At 43.6% G+C, this 22812-nt stretch overlaps 1 protein-coding gene across 6 annotated transcripts in view; it reads left to right on the top strand.

Moving 5' to 3' along the window:
* The window catches only part of PRICKLE1 (prickle planar cell polarity protein 1), a 113779-nt gene that overhangs the window by 72056 nt on the left and 18911 nt on the right, over positions 1-22812 (top strand). For 2 of the 6 annotated variants that reach the window (XM_018047905.1, XM_018047907.1), the window contains one exon: positions 2840-2946. The exons of 1 other annotated variant lie outside the window; for it this stretch is intronic. The gene's annotated coding sequence lies outside the window, so the exon portion shown is untranslated. Of the gene's footprint in view, positions 1-2839; positions 2947-16599; positions 17572-17716; positions 17931-22812 lie in introns of those variants that run through there. 3 more of the 6 variants (XM_005680143.3, XM_018047908.1, XM_018047909.1) reach the window with 3 other exon arrangements.

Genomic DNA, 22812 nt, shown 5'->3' on the forward strand with positions numbered 1-22812 from the left:
AGGATGCTTTAAAGGAAGAGTCTCATTTCCCCTTTTTAACAGTTCTTTCGCAGTTTGTGTTTCATGTCTGAGGATGCTTTCCAACTTTTCCTTCAGGTTAGCCTGAATGCATCTCAGATGGTTTCCCAGAATAGAACTTTCCATTTAGACTAAGGAGCTGTAGATGAGATGGCGAATTCAGGGTACGTGCCTGGGAACTCTCATTGGAAGCTTTGTGCTGTCTAAACCCCAGAGAGATGAGGGTCTGTGTGGCCGCCCAGGTCGTCAGGCTCATCAATACCTGTGGGCTTCTCTGTCTGGCTGCCACCCTCCCCAGGACAACAAGTCTACTCCACCAGGGTGTGGCAACAAATGTTAAGGCAGCCTTTGGTTAAAATGGCCCCTGTGTATACAGCCGACCTCTGTTCCTGGGTTTGCTAGACTGAAGAAATCAAAGAGTTAGAGGATTTCAGAGCTACGAGACCTTAAGATCATCTACCATTTTGTGGATGAGAAACTGAGGCCCAGAGAGTAAAGGTCTTCCAGCCAGTTACTGGCAGAAGCAGGACCACCATGACAAGCTCTGCCCTCCCCTCCATCCGATACCCAGAGTGCAGCTGCACAGCACCACTCCCCAGGACCCCGAGAGTGCACTCCATCCATCTCCATCTTGCCTTTTCATTCTCACCACTTCCAGGACCTTTCTGCCCATCTGTGTTTGAAGTCACGCAGTTGTGAGCTATTTCCCACATTTGACCTAACCCAAATGTCTCTCCATGTTGTTTTTCCTTTAAACAAACAACTAAATAATAATGCTATTTATATAGCTCTCTAACTAATAAATGAAACTGTAAAGAATAAAGCTATTTATGCAACAGTTCTTTATCAATGAATTCTGTTGAATTTCTAATTTGGTATATGTTATATACCCGTGTATAAAACTGTTGAGACCAGACCAATAAAGGTTATCCTGAAAACCGCAGTAGGGATTTACAGATTTATTACCACTTGCCTTTTTTTCCCCCCAAACAGTAGCTCATTTGTGGGAATTACATTACACATAATGTTCAGGCGTACTTCAGTTTTCAGCCACAAAAGTCCATGGTACAGGATATTCTAACAGGAAAGTACATTGTGCTAAGATTATTGCCATATAATAAAGTTCTTAGTGCCCTTAAGCTGCATGAGTGTGGAGGATCCTTTATAATAATACTTACTCTAGGAGAAACATTCCGCCCCCTTCCCCTTTTCTGTTCCCCCCTTCCTCTGCAGAGCCATTTCATACTTTTCATTTTCCACTCTAACCATTACAAAAGGAGGATGAATATCTTTTCATGATTTTTGAAAAAAATGTAAAAGCAGTGTTCTCAGTTGTCATTAAAATATATTTTCACTTTTGTTTATTTATACAGTTAACTTTTGTAAAACCCCAAAGTGACAAATTGATAGATGAATTCAAATAAGATTGACGTAATTGCATTTCACATCCTGATAAAAATCACACAGGAACAGGAGTTGTAATCCTATCCTACTCTGTGTCCTCAGATATGTATTTATCTTGTTCTCTGGCTAATGAGGAAAAATTAATCCTGTCAATACTGCGATGCAGCCTGGTGATAAGCTTCTATGTCATCTGTCACATGACTAGCCGTGGTCATCTTCTGTTTCCCTGCATTAAGTCAACACAGATGTGCTGGCTTTGGAAATGTCCATCAGCTTCATTTAGGCTCTGCTGTCTGCTCAGTGCAGTGCAGCCTTCATTGATGGTGTAATGGGGATTGGAGGTTAGCTCCTCCCCAAGAGTTCTTTCTTACCATAATATTAATAATAACTGGAGGGGAAAAAAATCTTCCATGCAATAAAACAAATTAGAAGACTAAACAGGAAAAAACCTGGTGTGAGAAGGAAAAGAAAGTATTAATACTACAACAGAAGAGCAAGAGATACAGTTGTGAACAGATTGAATCATTTATTGTCGTTTTGGAACAACAGCAAGTTGTGGGCTAGGGGAAGCCTCTTCTATCCTCTGGTTCAAACACCTTCCCAGCTTGTGTCTATGAAAGTCATGTGATTTATTGTTTTTCTGCTTTGTCTACACACACCTTGATCTTTTTTTCTTTTCCCCTGGCTGTGCTGGATCTTTGTTGCTGTTCTCGGGCTTTCTTGAGTTGCGGCGAGCAGGGCTACTCTGCAGCTGCAGTTCTGCTGTTCTCGGGCTTTCTCGAGTTGCGGCGAGCAGGGCTACTCTGCAGCTGCAGTTGTGCATGCTTCTCACTGTGGTGGGTTCGCTTGTTGCAGAGCATGGGCTGTGGGTGCACAGGCTTCAGTAGTTGCTCCGCTGAATGTGGGATCTTCCCAGAACAGGGATCGAACCTGTGTCCCCTACATTGGCTGGCGGATTCGTAACCACTGGACCAGGGGAAGTCCCACCTTGATCTTCTTAGTATTTTCAGTAAATATCCCCTGACCCCTGAAATGACATGTCGTCTGCTTGCTGTGTGTCCACATTCTGGGAAGCTAAAGAACACTCAGAACCCAGGGCAACAGCAGATGCCCAGCAGCCTTCAGGTTTCAGCAATCTCACCCAGCAGGACAGCCATTACTTGAAGTCAGTGAGAGCAGCACTTGCCTCAGAAGCATCCTATAAGTGGAGCCTTTGCAGAGGAAATGTGCTGAAATGACAGAAACTGTGCATAATTAAAATTCAGCATTGCATGGCCCCCAATTTAATTTAAATTTAAATTGAATGGGTGTAAATGTTAGGTATTAAATGGCTCTAATTTCTACAGTTCTCATTTCATGCTTTTTTAAAAACCTATTCTAACAATTCATGAGAAAACTTTGAAAACTGTTTCCAAAGGTATTGTGGATTAAAACCAGCACCACAAAGCCACATCCAAAGAACAGTTTCACCTAATATAACAAAAGAGAAGTTCACCTTCACTTGAGCAAGATATCTTCACCAAGGTAGGTCAGATCCCCAAAATGACATCTATCCCTTTAGAACTTTTCATGAAAGAGATCTGGGATTTACTTATGAGCATGCCTGCTTCATAAGCAATATTGAAGACCTTGGAGTGTCTGGGTTTTGACCAGCTACTCAATGAAAACTTGAAGTAGCTCCTCTGTCTCCTCGCACAAATTTATCACTGTCTTAGGAAAGCTAGTAACCAAAGTGAATTGTGTCTGTAGACCAATGCATGGTTCCTAAACCCAGTTAGATATGGCAGTTACCTAGGAAAACTGCATAAAATGTAAATTTCTGGCTCCTAACTCAGACTTCTTTTTTACAATTTTATTTCATTTTGGCCTTGGTGGGTCTTCTTTGCCGCACAGGCATTCTCTAGTTGCAGCCAGCGGGGGCTCCTCTCCACTTGCGGTGTCCATGGGCTTCTGATTGCAGTGGCTTCTCTTCTTGCAGAGCACAGCTCCAGGGCACCTGGGCTTCTGCGGCATGTGGGCTCAGTAACTGCAGCTCCCAGGCTCCGCAGTTGTGGTGCAAGGGCTTAGTTGCTCCATGCCATGTGGGATCTTTCCAGACCAGGGATTGAACCCCTGTCTCCTGCAGTGGCAGGAGGACTCCTTAGCACTTAGCCACCAGGGAAGCCCTTAACTCAGACTTATTGAATTAAAATCTATAAGGATGTGGTTCAGGCATCTACATGTTTTTAGACTGTCCAGGTGATCCTTTTCTTTTGACGGCATGGGGTCTTTGTGGCAGCGTGTTGTGGAGTGTTGCAGTGTGGCTTCTCTTGTTGTGGAGCAGGCTCTAGAGCATGCGGACTCAGTAGTTGTGGTGTGTTGGCTACTCTAGTTGTGGCAGCTCAAAGGTTTAGTTGTCACAAGGCATGTGGGATCTTAGTTCCCCAGTCAGGAATTGAACCTGAGTCCGCTGCATTGAAAGGCAGCATCGTAACCACTGGACCACTGGATAAGTCCCGCTCTGGTGGGAGGGAATCACTGTAAGTGATTCTTAGACTGACAACCAGTGGAGCATCAGTTGCTCTCGGCTAAGAGCAAGTTCTTTCCCCATTGGACAACTAGAATTTTTAAATTTCATTTAATAGACACTTTGGGAGTATCTCTGCAGGACAAAACACTTCTGCCTTCACTGGGAATTACTGGCCCGTAGCCTGTAAAACACAGAAGCCCTCATCCATCTGACTGAGTGGATACATGGTCAAGGAGTGGGCCCTTTGCGGTCATGTTGGATTACAACCCCAGCCCTGGGAGGGGGCCGTTTTTTAACCTCACAGACTGAGGAGCCACAAAGCCCTGTCTGCAGGAAGGTAAGCACAAAGTGTTAACCAGAAAGAAGCAGACAGAAGGCTAAAGGAAGAAAGGATTGTCTCAGTTTCTGAGTGTTTCTGAACTGTGGTCATTTTCTGAAGCTCAGCTACAGTCCTGCTGTGTGTTGCCTGAGACACAGGCCTATGTCTCCGTCTGTTAAATGATCACTCCTCACCCTTTTTCTCCTTAGTCTGGTTTCTGTTATTTACAAAATAGCCCTGTTATAAACCTCATTGTTTCAACTCAACCCAGTTTGCCTAACACAGTTCCCTGATGTATTTAGCACACTTGGATGCCACCACAAGGGAGAAGAAGGAGCCCACCTGTCGAATCAGTCCAGGGTGACCCCATTCAGATTTTCTGCCCAGATGTGCCCATTTTGGAGGCAAATACACTTTTGTTCATTGTCAGAACATTGTCTTTTCAAGACCCTTGAATTATGTAGCTAATAGTTCCCTGTACTTTGCCCACCAGATTTCCCTGAACAAGAGGTTTCCTTTCCTGGCTCCACTTCCAGCACTCCTGTCCAGGAGAAGCACCCCTGAGCTTTCTCTGGCTCTGTTTTCAGAAAACTGCCTTTAGCTTCTAACATGCCCTGCTTTTTAAGCACCCTCGTTATTTTTTTTCCTTGGACCCCACTTTTCTTCACCTCTTATTTCCCCTTTTTAAAAACCAACAGCAGATTTTAATTCATGTATGATTTTTGTGAGGAAATGGGGTTTTGTTTGTTTTTGCCACAGATGCAAAATTTAAACTAAATGTTTGTCTCAAACCTCCTTTCCCCAAGAATCCCTTTTGTCACTTAATTAAATAACCAAGACCCCTTTTTGAATTGCATGCAGCTTGATGATGGGAGGACCACAGGGAGGGACTTTGGAGGCTATAGGAACCTCACACTTGACCTAGGCTTTGTCCCTTTATCATGCTAATTGAGTTAGGGAAGGAAGAAGGTGTGGGGATAAAGATTTCCATAGCTGGGAATTACCCCAGAGGCAGGGAATATTCTGATGAGAATTTATTTGGGACATTTGTGTTACCTATGATAGTAAGGCAATAGCACCCCACTCCAGTACTCTTGCCTGGAAAATCTCATGGACGGAGGAGCCTGGTGGGCTGCAGTCCGTGGGGTCGCTAAGAGTCGGACATGACTGGCGACTTCACTTTCACTTTTCACTTTCATGCATTGGAGAAGGAAATGGCAACCCACTCCAGTGTTCTTGCCTGGAGAATCCCAGGGACGGGGGAGCCTGGTGGGCTGCCGTCTATGGGGTCGCACAGAGTCGGACACGACTGAAGCGACTTAGTAGCAGTAGCAGCATGACAGTAAGACCTAGAAGAAAAACCAGCTTTCATAATTTGTTACAAGTTTTTTTTTTTTTTGGTTGGATGGTGCTTTCCTTACAACAGATATTGAAGTATGTGGCCCTTAATTGTGTTTTGTGTTCATGTTCCATGGAAGAGCTCTAAATGGAACATCTCATGATTTTGTAAGGTCTGTGCTCTTTTCCATGGTTACTTTAGTTAAGATCTGTATCATGATAGTCCATTTGGGAAAATTCCAGGGATTTTAGTGTGTGTCTTAATTTCTTTACTACCCAGAATGGCAAAGAATCCATCCCCTTGTGTAAAATGAGTGTGAGGAACGTCTGGGCATGCTCATCCAGGTGGGAGTCACTAAGCCCAAGACTGTTCTAGATAAGTAACAGGTGTGAGGTGTTGTCACAAGGCTCTTCTCTTTGACAGCTGAATTGAGCCATAAAATTTTTGAATAATTTATGCAGTTTTCCAGGATTCAGAATGCACAATGAAATCCTTACAGTTAATTTTGCGTGTGTATGTCACTCATCTTTGGCTGAGGTGAAAATATTCAGATTGCCCTATAAGTCAAAATTAATTTTGTAAACTATTATCCACGGTCTTAGCATCTTCTTTTCGCTTTTCAGTAAAATCAGAGTTTATCACAATCATATGTTTTAATTTATATTTTAAAATATTACAAGATGGCTAAGACTGAGTTTAAGAAACCTTTAAAACATCTTTAATTTTGGTGAACTGGTAAGTTTGCATACTCTTTTTTTGTAAGCTGAATTTTTCCTCCTCAAAAAAAAGGGAAAGCAAGGCAACATGTGGTTTGTTACACTCGTGGCCCTTCTTAGCCTGTTTTGCATTAGGAGGTTATGGAAACCTAAGACTGAAAGCTCCATAAAGCAAACCTTACAGTGAAGGAAAGAAACAGAGAAAAGAGACATCTGAAACTTGGCCCTTTTTCCCCATCTGCCCTAAAAATACATTCCAGTGTGAAATGTGGGTCCCTGATAGTTGGCAGTATAAAGGAGCAGAAAGGCAAGTACTTTTTAAAAAATCATACCTAGTAAGTACCTTGAGTAAGTAGCCTCTATATTTTCCCTTTAAGAACTATCTAAAACATAAAACTGTCTGGGAAAGAACAGGTCTATAAATGTCCAGTCATTCCCCAGCCATTCTTTAACTATCAGTTCCTCCCCTACACAAAACAAAAACTGCCACCAAGAATCTACCCAGTGAGGGTCAAAGCTGCCACTCTTGCTGGCAGGCCTCTGGGAGTGACATGCGGAGGCCCTGGCCCACTTTTCCTACTTTGTCCTAGAGCTGCTAATGGTGACAGTGAATGTTTTCCTCACAATGCACAGAAAATCTGCTGCCTAGTTAGCACACTAGAGGTCACTTTAAATAATTTTTCCTCTAATAATTTTACTACAAATGAAATTTCTTATTACGCAGCATCAGCATCAAAATGCCCAGATGTTCCTATTACAGGCTTTCAAGGATCCCAAATATTTATGTATATGAACATCATATTTATTCTCCCTAAGAGTTCTCTTAATTAGGCATGAGAAATATTTTCCTATAGAGTGACAAGCAGTTTTTGTAGATTTTAATTGTCTGTGAAAAAAACATGCTGCACTTTGTCAAAGGTGTTCTTAGGAATCAGATAGCTGTACATTCAGAAAAGTCATCATAAAATAGACTCTTGGAAAGACAAGATGATCAGAAATGTTGCTTGTGTAGGACTTGGCCCTCCTCTCCTATCGTTTGAATGGTGACTTCATTTGAAGAGCTTATCGACCCATGCCATTGGATTATTTCCAGAAATTTTTAACTCTTTAGATCCTAAAAGCATGGTATGTCATAAAACTATTTTTCTAATTACATTTTCAGTCTTCACTAAGTTGTTTCCCACTCCCAAATATACCTTTCCAAAAGGTGGAGAGAAGCATTTCAGAGATGCCTGGAATCTTGTTAGAATCTATTGAGAGAGAAGCTAAAGACTTTAGAAACAGTCAATAACGGAAATGAGGTTTGTTCTATTGTATTAGCAGCAATGCAGTCAGTAATCTTAGTTTGTGTTCAGTAAAAAATGTGTGCCCTTCTGTAAGAAGCAGATTGTCTTTACAAGCCTGCTTATATTATATGATATTATATGAGTCTTAATAGTTTATATTATTTGAGCTCATCTGCAACAAATTTTTCTTGGGGGACATTTTGGCAATTACAATCGCCAAGAAATGCTGCCAGACTATTAATTCTATTGTCTTTTTTTCCCCTTTTTATTCATTTGCTGTAACTGAACTGAAGGACCTTAGTAAAACAACAATAATAATGTATTATGGTCCTGGGAGCTGAGCTGTAATCAATTTCGTCTGACAGGCTTATTAATGGCTGCATTATTACTGCAGTGCCTTTTTGCCTTCAGGATGTCATGTGAGATGCGTTCAGCTGAATGGGTCACACATAAGCTATAAACTGAACCATTCTCGTGGTTTGCCCTTTGTTCAGCATAATCTGCCTCTAAATCGAGGAACTGATGGTTGGGCTCCATCTGAGAGTGATACCCTTACTTGAGTAAGAGCTTAGCACACCCTGATACTCTAATGATGAATAGTTGCATCAGAGCAACTGTTATATGAATGATCTTCAGATACAGGCCAGTTTTGTTGTATTTGGACAATAAATGACTTTGTATCTGTAGCAGTTAAAAATGCAGTGAGCTGCTTCCAAAAGCTCAGTGTCTCAGTTGTCTGAGAACCCCCAGGATTGGGGGCTGTGGGTGATCCCCCTCCTTTGAGCTGTGCAGCATTTCGGTCCTAGAGGTCAGGGCAGCCAGTGTGTTGTCACTGAGTGCATTGCTTCATTTCTAGATGAAGTAATGTGGTATGAACATTCTAGAATTATCCTTCCTACTTCCTGGTGATATTGCTGAGTCACCAGTTGGGGCAAGCAAAGCATGTTATTTTGCTATTTGTAAGAAGCTCTGCTTTAAAAGCAAATAACCTAGTGGTTGAAGACCATAGGCTTCGATGTCAGACCTGGTTCTGAATCCAGGCTCTTGCACTAATTAGCTGATGATTAGATGATGGAGCAACTTACATGTCTCATTTGTAAAATGAGGAATATAAGATCTGCCTTATCATGTTATAAGAATTTTTTTTTAATATATAGGATTTAACACAAGGCCTAACCTACAAGTACTCCAGATGTTACAGCTACATAATAGTAACAATAATAGTGATGGAGGTTCACTTGGCATTCTTATATTCTTAGCGTGTAACCAAATAAAATGCAGTAACATGCTATATGTCCAAGATGATGCACAAGTGTAATGCATACTTGACCCCTCATTCTGTGCTGACACCACCCCTGTCTTTAGGTCATTGCATGTTCATTGAAAGGAAGGCCCTGTGTCAGGTACACGATGGCCTGCTATGAGACAGCATCCTCTTTCCTCAAAGGATACTAGGATGTTCGTTATATCCAGATCCATCCAGACTGCACTTTTATCCTCACAGACAGGTTCCTCACCGACAGGTTCCTCACCGTGATCATCATGGGATCATATCACTGCATTTTGTTTGAGAAAGCTCTTTTAAGGAACCAGAAACACCAGAAGGTCCGTTTCTCAAAATACATCTCTTCCAATCACTAATAATAAGCAAAATAGTGACTGTAGCCCATCCTTATTGGTGTAATTGCCAAGTGGAAAGTTTGAGTTTCTGGGTTGTCCCAAAGCTCTGTGTACAGAGGAAGAGAAGCTATCTGTTGAGTTAAAAGAATTTCTATTTGAGAAAGAAAATAGGCAGTAATTTTGGTGGAGGGACTGGTCTGAATAAGATGGGAGTCCTGGGGCCAATGGAGAGTCTTAGAGGAATGGAAGTGCAGCATAGAAACCTCTGGTGTAATGGGACCTCAGGGAACATTCCTGGACCCATCCCAAATGAAGTCCTGAAGTAAGAGTCAGCCAGGCAGATAAAAATGTGTGGCTAGACAGTTGCATGTAGAGGAAACAGCAGGATTAGACAAAGGGTCATGAAATAACATGATATGCTTGGAAACCACAAGTTCTGGAGCCAGAGGTGAGATATGACAAGTGATGGAGATACAGTCGGAGGGGTCAGTGGGGGCTGGAAATGAAGGACCTTCATTTATCCCATGGAGGTGCCAGAAAAACTGAAGAAGGGATTTTTAAAGTAGAAGAATGATACTAGGTTTATAGTGGTCAAGTGAGGGAAAATGGGTATGAAGGGAAGAGAAGCCCCGAGGCTCAGCTGCTGTAGCATCCCAGGATGGGGGACAAGGTGAGACAGAAAATGAAAAAGATGCAAAATCCATTCAGTCCCTGAATGAGGGCAGGCAAGAAGAAGGGCACTTGGTGAAGGAGACGCCTGTGATGGTCAGGTGTCTGGCTTCCTGGGGGTACTGGCGGTAGGTACCATAAACAGACCAGGAAGAGAAGAGGAAGGAGGATTATTGGTCTGGAGGTGGGTGGAGCATATCAGTTAGTGATTTGAGCTTGCTAAAGAGATTTCATTTTAGCCAATTGGTTTAAGTTCATATCAGATCTTATATGCTAAAAAGAATAATGTAAAAGATAAATTTCATGAGGTTCCTTTAAATATTAAAACTAGAGAATTGAACACTAAATTAGTTGACTCACTTTTTTCCAAATAAAAATAGAGAAAACGAAATCAATGGATTGATAATTGAGATAATATAAGAGTGCTTAACAAGGTCTCAGTCAGGGTCAGATGTGAACTAGTCACTGAGCATTCATCAGATATTCACAGAAAAAACTCTATGTAGCAGGCAAAGTACCTAATGGGGCAGGCCTGAGTATCTAAGCACTTGGGATAGATTCATTGCTAAACAAAATAGGCTTCCCTTCGCCCCTTTATAATTCAATGCAGATACAATGCTGAAGAGATGAGCGCTCCAAGCGTAAAAGACAAAGGAAACATTACAAGTAACTTTTGTCAAAAGATAGTTACTTACCTAGAGCTATGTGATTTGACTCAATATAATGACTGGAATTCCAGCTCCTGGCCCTGGCCCAACCTAGGATAGCTGGTAAACCCATCCCCACTACAAAATCACCTTGTGTAAATTCCCACAGTTCCAGAAGGGGACTTGGTATCTTAGATAAGATAAAGAAACATTACGGAAAGGTTGGCCGACCTTTTGTTTTTGGCAAGAGGCTGCTTGAAATAATTCTTTGCTGACACCTCAGTAAGAATGTTATTGTACATGGCAGTTGTCAAAAGCTGGCCCGCCCTCACTGGCCCAGATTTTTCCTTGTGGAGAATCGACTGTTTTAGGTAGTGGAGAGTTTAGCATGAAAAATACAAAGGTGAGCTAAATAGCTTTGAGCATGTAGTTCATGAAGCAAAGCAGCAAATACTCTATAATTTTAATTTTTAAGACAAAGCAGTATTTATTATTTACATGTTTTGCACAGAATACAAATTGCAAGGTTGCAGAGCTCACCCAACACACCAAGTTTCCGCTTTTTGTTTCATCTCTGCGGCAGACTTGGCTGGGTCGTTCTACATAATCTTCCAACCTTAGTGTCGTGTTCCTGTTCCCTTCCGTAATGATGGACCCTGAGCTCTAACACTGGAGGATGCCAATGCTGTAATTTAAGAGTGGATTCCAACGGGAAGATAAAGTTTGAACTTAGAAACGTAAATATCAACACTTTGGGTTACCTTGAGTTTATCTTCCATGGACAGTGAAAAATATCTGCAGTTTCAAGCTGGAGCTCTCATATCAGGGCTAGATTGTTGATTGTCTTTCCAGGAAACCATGGGAATGCTGACTTAAGAAATGGTGGCCCCTACCTGCCAGCACTCTCAGCTCTCACAGTCCATGCTGGGCCACCACAGGCCAGTCTCTCCACTCTCAGGCACACTGCCCTTAACTCCTGGGAAGGCTTTCAGGCTCTTTCCATCTGGTTTCCCTGCACTGTTCTCTCTCCCCTGCCTCTAATGAGGGCAGAGATACAGTCATTTCGCTCTTCTTGAAGCCTCTGGAACTCCCCATAGACCTTGGGGTAGCTGAACAGCCCTGCCACAGGCGGCCATTTAGAGTCTCGACCTACCTCCCCGCTGCGCTCCGGCTCATCACTGTGGGCTTTCTAAGGGCAGCTCACTCTTTCAGCCTCAAGCTTTGATGGGCCCAACCTGGTTCCTACTCCCAGCTCCACTGATTATCCTGATCAACTACTTCAAATCCTTTCAGGCTCAGCTCAGATGTCACCCCACCTTCCTGGATTCTCACCTTCTAACCAGAATTGATCGATCAACGTTTCCTCTTACTCCTATATTAGAATTTTAACCATACCTCAACTGTAGTATAATCACAACATACCATGGTTTCTTATGTGTTTTGGAAAATTAGAACAACTAGTAATTTTCCCTACTCATCTTGTGTGTTTTCCTATGCCTTCTATTTTATCAAGATATAAATAGAATATGAAATTTAAATTAGACCTAAACCCTCCCCTTAAGGACTTCATATTTAACTGTCATATTCTATGAAGTCCTTAAGGGGAGGGCTTAGGTCTAATAGAGCTGCTCTGAATTAAATATCTTTTGATTCAACCAAAGAATCTATCAATAAATCAATGGATGAATTTATGAAGCATCAGCTCAGGCAGCTGTTGTTCCAATATGTCTGGCTCCATGGAAATTTGGGACTGGTGACTGCAGCAGAGGTTTCACCCTTGAAGTTTGTGACTGAGCAGAAGATAGCACAAGGAGGAATTATGTATTCATATATCTTTCTGTATCAACTAATAACAAATCAAGAAACCATTTTCTGCTTGTGAGCTTTTCTTCCTTGTATTAATATTGTAGAATATTTTCTTTAATGTTTCTTAAACCATTTTTATAAAGGTTTTATATGAGCATTATGAAAAAGAAAAAGGTTGTAGATAGTGTGAATATACAAAGGTACAATTATTTTACAAATAAACAGTTGACCCTTGAACAACACAGGTTTGAACTACACAGGTCCACTTACACTTGAAAGTTTTTCAGTAGTAAATGCTACGGTGCTGCTCTGTCTGAATCTTTGGATGCAGAGGAACCAAGGATATGGAGTTATACACCGATTCACCTCCACATTGCTCAAGGGTCAACTGTAAGTTCAAAAGCGAAAGTTTCCATCTGCCTTTCTCTAGAAATCATATTAATGGTTCAGTAATTATATTCCTCTAAATAGTTTTGCTATGCATACCTTAGCCCATGTATTATTAGCTATAATAATGTGATCATACTGTGTATTGGGGTTTGCATCTCAGTGTTATCCTGAATACCTTTCCATGTGTAGATCTCTCAATATTTGTTTTAATAGCTTTATTTGTAGATGTGCTGGGTCTTCACTGCCACGAGGGCTTTTCTCTGGTTGTGGCGAGCCAGCGCTACTGTTTACTTTCGGTGCTTAGGCTTCTCCCTGCGATGGCTTCTCTTATTGTGGAACATGCATGGGCTGTAGGGCACTCACGCTCCAGTAGTTGGGGCTTCCGGGCTCCAGGACACAGGTTTAGTCATGGCATGGGGCTTAGTTGCCCTCCGACATGTGGGAGCCTCCCACCCCAGGAATAGAACCTGTTCTCCTGCACTGGTAGGCCGATTCTTCACCACTTAACCACCGGGGAAGCCCCCTAGATGTCTCAATATTTATTGGAAGATTTATTCTTTATTCCTTAACATGGTGGCGGTTTTTCAGCAATGAAATCTTAAGTATGTTGTATTAAACCACAGATCTACAGGAATAGAGAAAGCTGAAAAACTTAAGGAAGGTTTAAGTTCTTAAGGAATACAGGTTTAATTATCTGTCCATGGAAAGAGACATCTCCTGGACTGGGAAAGGGCTATTTCAGAGCAGTAGAGAGTGAGTGGTGGGTTTTTACTAGAAGTCATAGCTCTGAGCGAGAGTCAAATGGAAGGACCTGACCCTATATTCTCCCACCCAGCCTGGGCTATAGACTCAAGACATCTGCCTGTTATTAGTGTCACAACCAGCTATCAAATTTTAAGAGACTCAAAAAATATTAGAACTGGTGGCGTCTCTGGAAGCATCTAGTTTGAGATGGTGAAGCCTGAGGTCTAATACCTCAGGCTAATACCTTAAAGAAGTGGTTTGTCCCTGAGCCTAGTAATTGACGGAGAACAGACTTTTAAGTCTCCTAACTCCAAACCCAGTGCATCAGGATATTTTGCAGGGAGGATTTACCTTACTCTCAAAGGAGTTAGGAGTTGGGGGAGGGGATGGCTGGCTGGGAGGATTGGAGTAGTAAATCTAAAGAGGGACTGGGTGTAGAAAATGTTAAAGAACCAGTGCTCTCTAATCACATTGCTGTAAATATAATCAAAGGCGGAAAGAAAGTAATTGGAGACCTAGAGAAACTGCAACCTATTATAAAACAACATCCAGCCTGTTAACTCTCGGAAGAGCTGATACTGCCTTCAGGCCCTTCCCTGGGGCTGTTGAGGACTCAGCTGACCCTAGAATTTGCATGTGTTCAGTTAGCCATCAGGATATACTGCCCAATCAGAGATACAACACAAATGTTAGAGTTAAAAAGACGGTAAAACACTTTACATAAACATTTAGTGGTAACAAATTTGGTAACAGATTTGAAGAATTATGATTATCATTGTTTTTCTGGACCTCGATTTTTTTTCTGGACAAGATGTAGGATCCTACAGATTGTTGTCAACTCTAGCACTGTCTGATTCTGTGATTTATTTTTTGAGCTATTTGAGCTATTCATTAGAAATTGCATCCAACATTACAGGTGTTGTGATTCGTTTAGTTACCTATCTCTACATAGTCAGAACTACCCAATTGCTGTCCTGAAAACTGTCACCCTACTGAACATTTCCTAGGCCAATCGCCCCTTAAATTTAGTGAGTGAAATGTCATTTGATGAATTTCAGAGTCCTTGATCTCTCTTTTCTGTTCAGAAACATAGACATTCAATCAGTTAAATAGACTCTTCCTAGATGACTGACTTTTAGTTACAAATCCTTCCACATAGCTGTGACCAAGAGTAACTCTTACTCTCAAATAAAGCAGGTCCGTTTTACAAATGGGAAAATAGAAGCAAGGAGCAGAAAAGACCTCAGGGTCACCATATACAAATCATAGGAGAGCCAAGCAATAGGACTCAGCTGCGCTTTCTATTTTGTACGTTCATCTCCTTCTCTCAGACCCAATAAAGCTGACATGCAAGCGTTTGACAACCCAAATGCTCCCTCTTTATTTCTCTGCCCTTGGCGGTTTTCTTTCTGTCTTAGTCTCCTCCATTAAGACGCTGGAATTCAGTCTGGCTTTAGGTTAGAAACAAAGTTCCTCGTTCAGGTATGGTATGGCAATGAAGGCCTGAGAAGAATGTCCAAAAACCATTAATTCATTTAACTCCTGCTTATGGAACTTGTCTACTAAGTGCGGGGCATGAATCTTAGTGCTGAGAGTATAGTAACGAACCCCCAAAGGCTAGGGAAGAAGACAGCAAACATGAACAAATAGAATGTCAAGCAAGAGTGCTGTGAAGACAGCACAAATAAGGGGGGGGCGGTGTGGGTGATACTTGGGATGGGCAACTGGAAAAGGCCACTCTGAGTGAGAGGAGGGCAGAGACCTTGCTGGCTAGAGGGAACCAAGTCCTGTGAATTTCTGGGCTTCCTTTCTCAGCCTCCTGGCAAGTGTGATTTCCAGGCAATGAATATTCCTCCCCGCTAAAACAAAAGGATCCTGGTTGGGGGCCTTGCTCTCCATCCTGCATAAGTTCACCCTTGACAATAACAATGCCTTTCAGACCCGACTAAGGTCTGTTGCATTCAGATTGAATTTTAGTAGGAAGTTTTTAACTGTCTCCAAACCCGCTTCATCACTGAAAACACTTACAATAGGCATTAAAGCTGACCGTAACTGTTGAAAGTGTAACAAACAGTATTTACCAGTAACTGCGTGAGAAGAAGCACACTTAGAATGGCAGACATTTAATACTGGTAAGTGTTGCTATGGCTTGTAGTTGGGAGGGTTCTGGGGCCTTGGCTAAGGTGTAGCTCTCCATTAAAAGCTTTCAAAAAGGATCCACCTGGCATAGCATTGGCCTGCTGATACTCCCTGTATTATAATGATATGATAGTTCGGGGTTTAAGTTGGTAATGGACTGCACACTGTCACTTGATGACTTCCCTGAGAAAGTCCAAACAGAAATGAAATAGGAAAAAGGAAATCTGACCTAGGTATTCACGACTCATTTCACAGCTCCACAAAGGAAAGTGGTCATCTTTGAAGTCCACCCCTGCCCTCTCACCAGTCTCCATACAACCTGAAGGCAGAGGAAATCTACCTTAGAACTGTTTGGGAACGATCTTCACAACTTGTGTTCTAGATTTACCAACACAGAATATGTTTCAATAACAGATCCTGTTGCCTAAATCAGTGTTTCCAAGCTAGTCTACCAGCAGAGCCATTACCTTTTTTGGGGGCCTCTGCCACTTTAAAAAAGTAACTTAAAGGCAGCTTCTCAGCTGCCTTGCTTTGCAGCAGAGATAACAGAAATTGGCCACAGAGTTATTTACTTGACTGCTCTATTTAAAGCAACTTGCTTGTGTATTTTTAAATCACAGTTACAATGGGCTATTGTTCCGTTGTATACTGTAGAAACATATATGTTGCAAATCACTCCCAAGGAATCCTGATGGTTTAAGGATTTTTTTTTCTAATATAACCTGAAAAAGAGGTAGGATACCCAAGGAACTGGTGACCATTTTAAGTTGCATTTTATAAACTGATAAAGCTCTTAAATATTGCATCTTTTTCTCTCCCTTCTTTTGGCATATCGCCTTGTGATAAGGAGGCTATTGTAGAAATTAAAATCTGTAGTTTTGAAGCGACTCAGTCTTCTGCTGCAGATTGTAGTTTCTTCCTGGGCTTGCCTTGAGGTCCTGTTTTTGCTTCTCTTGGTCCTATCGGTAGGCAACTAATGCCAAGCTTCACTTTCTCTTAGTGTACCTAGAAATATTAACAGCTCAGAAACAAGATTAGCCATGAGTATGAGCATAGTCCTTGTGTTTGAATAATTATACTCACTTAACTCTTATTCATGTACTTGATTGAGTGCATCCCGTGACCTGGTTCCGTTTCTTTGGGTGTTATTTACTGATAAAAATAAATCTGCGCTAAAAGCAGTAGGAATCTCTCCGAAATGCAAGGAAGGTCCTAAGAGGGGAATTCATATGTTAATGAGCCCTTCCAAGTGAGAACTGGGTTAAACGTGCCATTTGCTGACATCATTGTTATGGGGAGAGAGGAGATGATTTCTCTAAGAGGTGTCCTTGCATATGCTCCCAGCGTTTTCTGGCCCGCGCGTGCACCTGCGGGAGGGGGAAGTTTACATAAGCGTCCTGGAGTATTTGCATCTCGGCTTTAATACTCGCTAGGGCTCCCGGGAATGGAGCGGGCGGACCGAGGTAGGTGCTCGAGCCACGAGTCTGGCCAAGTGGGTGGGTAACTCTTCGAGGAATAGTTCGTGCGCGGGACCTTGTGGAGACCTGCCAGGGGCACGGTCAGCAGTGACAGTTCCTGGAAAGCGGGTGGCAGCGGGATCTGGCCGGGTAGGCTCCTCCTGCGGACCGGAGCGGGGAGCGGAGTTGGGCGGGGATCGCCAGCCCGGCTGCCGGCCCGCAGCGCGGCAAGGAGGGTGGGACCGTCAGGAAGCGAAATGGTTACTTTTTTTTTTTTTTTTTAATGCGGGCTCTGGTTACTTTTGAAGATCGCGGGCCCAACAGCAGAGAGGAGACGGGTTTTTTCTTTCCGCGGTGGCGGATCCTGGAGAGACGCGGAGCTGAGGTGTGGGGGATGCGGTGGCCTGGGCGAGGCGACTCCAACCTTGGGGAGCAGAGTCAGCGACGCCGGCGGGGACGAAGGATCTCTGGAAATCTGGGGGACTTCCTGCCGGCCCCCTCACGGCAGGTTAGACGGCGGCCGCGGCTGAGGATCGCCGCGTTGCACCGAAAGGGGACTCACAGGACCCGCCGGCGGACCGCGCGTCACGGCGGGGCGGGGGCGACCCCTCGCTGGCCGGGCGGGGCTGACACTGCGCGGCGACGGGGCCCCCACGCTCGCTGCCCTGCCCCTCGGCCCGCGCCCTGCTGGGGTCTCCTCCGGAAAGGGGTGGGCGCGGATGCCCCTAGGGACACCCAGCCCTGTTTTCCTGCGGGAGCACCCGCGCCGGGCCGCCAGCCTCGGCCGGTCGCAGAGCGGGGGACGGCGAGTGCGCGCCAAGGGCTTCACGGAGGGGCTGCAGGCCGAGTTCGGCCCCGCGGCCGCAGGTGGGGAGCCGCCGTCTGGGTTCCGGGGCTCGATGGCGATGGGCGGCGGGGGCTGAATGCTGAGGCTACGCGGAGGGTTTCGCGTCGGAAGCAGGGGATAGACGCAGGGAGCCGCGGCCGCTCGGTGCCGCCGTCCAGCGCTGGAGCGAGTGCGGTCCGGGGTGAGGAGGTCAGCTGCCCGAGGGCTGCGCGGGGGCCTCGAAGGCTCCGGGCGTCGAGGAGCTGCCCTTGCGGGGCTCTCGCCGCCGCCGAGAAGGGCCCGTCTCCCCGCCTCGGGAAGTGGAGCTGGGCGTCTAAGTGCGGGAGGCCGCGGAGGCGGAGGAGCCCGGGCCCGAGTCGGACCCGCGGCCCGGGCGCCCCCTGGCGGCCCGAGCAGCCGGCGCCGCGCGGAGGGTGGGCTTGCGGGCCGCGGGCTTGCGGGCTCCGACTGCGGGCGTTCCCGAGGCGGACGCGGAGGGCCCGGCCGAGCCCTGCAGCCCGTCCCCCGCGGCCCACCTCGAATTAGCCCCCTGGGTTTTCCCGAAGGACGGGGTGATATCCCCTCTTCGACTCCTCTCCCGCGGCCTTTTTAAAAACCTCGGGTTTTCACATTAATCTGTCAGTATAAGCCAGGCTATGTGTGGAATTTGTTTTTACAACTCGAGTCTTGTGACTTCTCAAACACTTTCTTGAAGTGTTTTCTCTGGAAACTTGTTTCAAATGAGGGCTGTGAGTTTCACAAAGAGGAGTGTTGTTCGGGAGCCAACAGGTGACGGGGTGAAACCCGAGTCTGTGTGTACATTGGAGTCAAGTCTGGCTGCCGTTTCCTTGGGCCGCCGTTGAAAATGGAAATTCAAAAACTCAATAGGAGACTTGAATACGATTTTGAGAAAATATCTGCGTCTCCCATTATGGAAAATAATGAATTCATTAGACAGCACCTCGCGCCGCCCGCCTCACACCGTAGCCTGCCCTTAGGATTTTGCCTTCCAGGCCGGCTTCCAGCCAAATAACCTGACCCCAAAGCGCCGCTCTGGCAAAGGACCGTGCTTTGTCATCCGGTTTCCTCCTTTTGTTAAGCAGTCTGTCTTACTGTCGTGGAATGTATTTGTGCATGAAATTAGCCTGCTTTGAAACCCTGCCACATTTCCTCTTGGAAAAATAGATGGCTTCTTGGCACTGGTGTGGTGCCTGTCGGGCCACTCAGCTGTCGGAAAATGTACAAGTTGGATGGAGGTTTACCTGGAAAATACAGAAAAGGCCAAAGGGCACATGGCCTAATGTCACTAATTGCTGGTATGAAGTCCTTTTAGTCAAGGAATGTTTCATAAGCAATATCTTCGGATACCTTCATTGTTTTTACTTTACAGTTATTGTGATTCATTTCAGAATAAGTACAATTGGGTTGGGCCCTGTTGGCCAGGACTTTCTTATTGTCTTTAGCAGACAATAGGCTTGAGTGCTCTTTATGCGAAAATTTAAAAGAGATTATAGTTTAGTGATGTTTGCTATGAAATTCAAATCTTGATTGTAATAGTTTTGAGACCTATGGCTTTTGTAGATCTCTGAGTTTTGTTTTTTTTTTTAAGCTAAGGACACCATAAAACTGGGGTATATATATATATATCTGTGTGTGTGCGCACATGCATGAGCATGCTTGGATGTGTGTGTGTGTGTTGTAAAGAATGGAAGTGTTACAGGATTCCCTACTACCAAAGGAGTGTGTAGTTAAATTTAACTCACCTGCATATCTAGCCTGGCTGAATTAGAGCAGATCTTGAGTGGGTGTGTGTGACCCGAATCTTCTATGTACAAAGGCCTTGTTAACAAGCAGTTTAACAAAGAAGTTGTTAAGCAGCTTGTGGCCTACAGGATGACACTTAGCAGCAGGGGACACTTAGGGAATGTTAGCCCAACTGACTTCACAAATCAGTATCTGTTCTGGTTTCTGGTGATCAAAGGACTTCTAACTTTCCTGGGCATGTCCACACCAGAAATAACTTTTTCCTAAGGATCCTGCAATGTGGCGGATAGTCTTCTCCTAGGAACTAAAGTGGAATTTCATTAGGAAAAGTATTTGTAATTAAGGGTATGACCTTAGACTTCATTAGTCAATGGCCAGTACTGAAAATTATTCTGTTTTCTATTTGCATGATTTTGATTTGATTCGGCGATTTGGTCCAAGAAAATGATGAATAATAGGAACCATACCAGCACTGATGTACAGTTATAACCTCAATGTGAATCTGATTGAACTCATTCATCTCAGTGCTCTCAAATCCTCACTCCCTGCTGACTTGCCTAGACAGTATTTCCATATTGGTGCATTGTTTTTCAACCACCTAGGACTCAGAACCCTCTTTGACCCAGTTTTCCTCTTTCTTACTGGTTCCTTTTACTTTCTCTTCGCAAGCTCCTACCTTTAGGCTCTCTTGATGACAGTGGGCTATTAGGCCCCTCCCAGGTTCCTTTTCTCTTTTCTGACCATCACTGTCATATTAATTGTAAGGCCAAGAAGGGAAACTTCCTGCTCATCTGCCTTTTGTCCTTTTCCTTGGCTATAGGGTTCAGTCCAAAGTCTTCTGCTTGAGATGTGCAATTATTCAGTGGTACCCTTGTCATCTAGGAAGAATGTGTCTTTCAGCAAAACATTGACCATTTGCTGCCTCTAGACTTTCATATACTATGTTGATTTGTTAAGATTTTTAGGGAAAAATAGTAAAGGCTCACTTATGTATATGTCAAGGTCAATCAAAATAATAATCCTTAACTATCCTGGATGCAGCATACAGCTCAGTAGAAAATAAATGATCTCCAAGTGGCCAAAATAGCGTAGCAAAATAATGAGACGGTTTTTTAGTTTGAATAACACCTTCACATACTGTATGTTATCTTAAACAGTGATTGCTGTGCTTATGGGAGGAACACTTAAGCCCTTGTCCATATAATAATGGACAGCATAATAATAATAGTAATTGACAGCATAATTATTCTATATACTTGTAGACAAACTTTTCAAACTGTGATTGCCTAATTTATAGAATATTGAAAGCAACAAATGAAGTCATGTGTCTGGAGCCATGCAGTTCTGGACATCAGCTCTGCGTTGTGAGATAGTCCTCAGCTCCTCGTTGAGGATGGTTCCCAGGCTGTTCCCAGCTGGATGGCTGACTTAGAGCTCCTTTTGTTTAAACTCCTAAAGCCAGTGTTCTTTACACTGTTCATCTTCTACTCGAAATGAAAACAAATGATCAGCCAAAGGCTAAATCATGTGCAGTTTACATACATCACCACTATTAAAGAAAGCAAGGAAATTCGAAATGAAATTTGAAAACATTCTTATCACAGCAGGTACTTAGAAAAAAAAGTTCTAGCTTTTAATGGGATGAATGTCAGTTGCCTTGTTTTTTGATGTTTCTCAGAACGATTCAATAATGGTCCTTAAATATAAGGATGAATGAATGAGTAGAGTAAGTGAATCTGGAAAATAAATTTCATAAAGGACTCCTCCTTAAATGATTGAATTTGGGGAACAAGTGCCAGCTCACAGCCTCATCACCCCATTGGGGGCGCCCGATTACTGCTCTGTGTAAGACACCTGGAAAGATCCTGCCATGCTCCATAGACCGTTTACACATGCAGTATGTGTGTGTGTGTCTCTGTCTTAGTGTCTGTCTGCCAGAGATTTTATGTAGGGATTAGTTACTCCAACCTCACTCCAAGGGAGCTAGGAATGGTGGCCAATAATTTTATCAATACTGTTTGCCCTTCAGGAGGCTGGAGTGTCCTGAACTCAAAGAGAAGATGAAACTCCCTTGTCAGCATCCAGTCTCCGTTACTAGCACATTTTTATTTTGGATGTCACCGGTCAGCTTCCAGATGTATGTAATCAGAGTGAAAGCAACAGTACCAATTGGTACATGTCATTGATAACTTTAATTCTTTATGTTTATTTAACTATTTTATTCTTTAAAACTGTCACATCCTTAGGCCATCTTTGGAAGGGAAATAGTTGCTGTTTGAGAGAACCAGGCCCCACAATAGCCGGAGGACTTAGGGGTGGAGCTTGCTGAATGCCCGGGGCAACAAGTTGCCTTCCCTGCACTCTGCTCCTGTCCCCGGGGTCAGGTGTTCTTTTGACAAGTATATGATGATTGAGAAGTCATACCTCTGTGAGCTGTTTGTCTCTGAATCTTTTCAAATGGTGAGAAGTAGCTATTTAACTATCTTGAAGGAAGAAGGAAAAGAAAGGACAAAGCAGGGGAAATGGGATTCTTCCACTCGAGGATCCTCATCTTTCTAGGAATAAGCATCTCGTCTCTTCTTACCCAGCCTTAGGCCTCTTTGACCTGTTACTAGCTTTAAGATGTTGCTTCCCCTGCACATTTCCTTCATGTCAGACTCAAACTGTTTTACTTCTTTTCTCTGCCTTATCAGACTTGTTTACATCCAGAATCATAAAGACAGTGGAGAGGTAGGGCCACTACCGGTTCATTTCTTTAACAGGGTTGGTTAATGCATGATTGCTGTTCACTTGTGATTGAGTTCATTCCATTTACTGCAGCATTTCAAGACCAGGACAAGAAACCTGCCTCAGAATAAGCACAGAATACGGATGATTTGAGCTATTCTGGCTTTTTATTCAATTTATTTCTGGCATCTAACATGGTATCTTGCACATAGTTTTATTTTTTTTAAATAAACTTTAAGATACCATGTTTAATTGTGGTTAAGTAAGAGAATGTAAAAAATACTTTCAAATGGTTCCCACAAAAGCGTTGTGTGTATGTGTGTGGAGGAGGAGGATAAGGCAGATGAAGCATAATGTAAACAATTGATGAGTCTGGGTAAAAGGCTGCCTAAGTTTGTTCCTTACTCTTCTTACAACTTTTCTGAAGTTTGA

Source organism: Capra hircus, chromosome 5 (genome assembly GCF_001704415.2).
Source record: "Capra hircus breed San Clemente chromosome 5, ASM170441v1, whole genome shotgun sequence".
NCBI classification, from domain to species: domain Eukaryota; kingdom Metazoa; phylum Chordata; class Mammalia; order Artiodactyla; family Bovidae; genus Capra; species Capra hircus.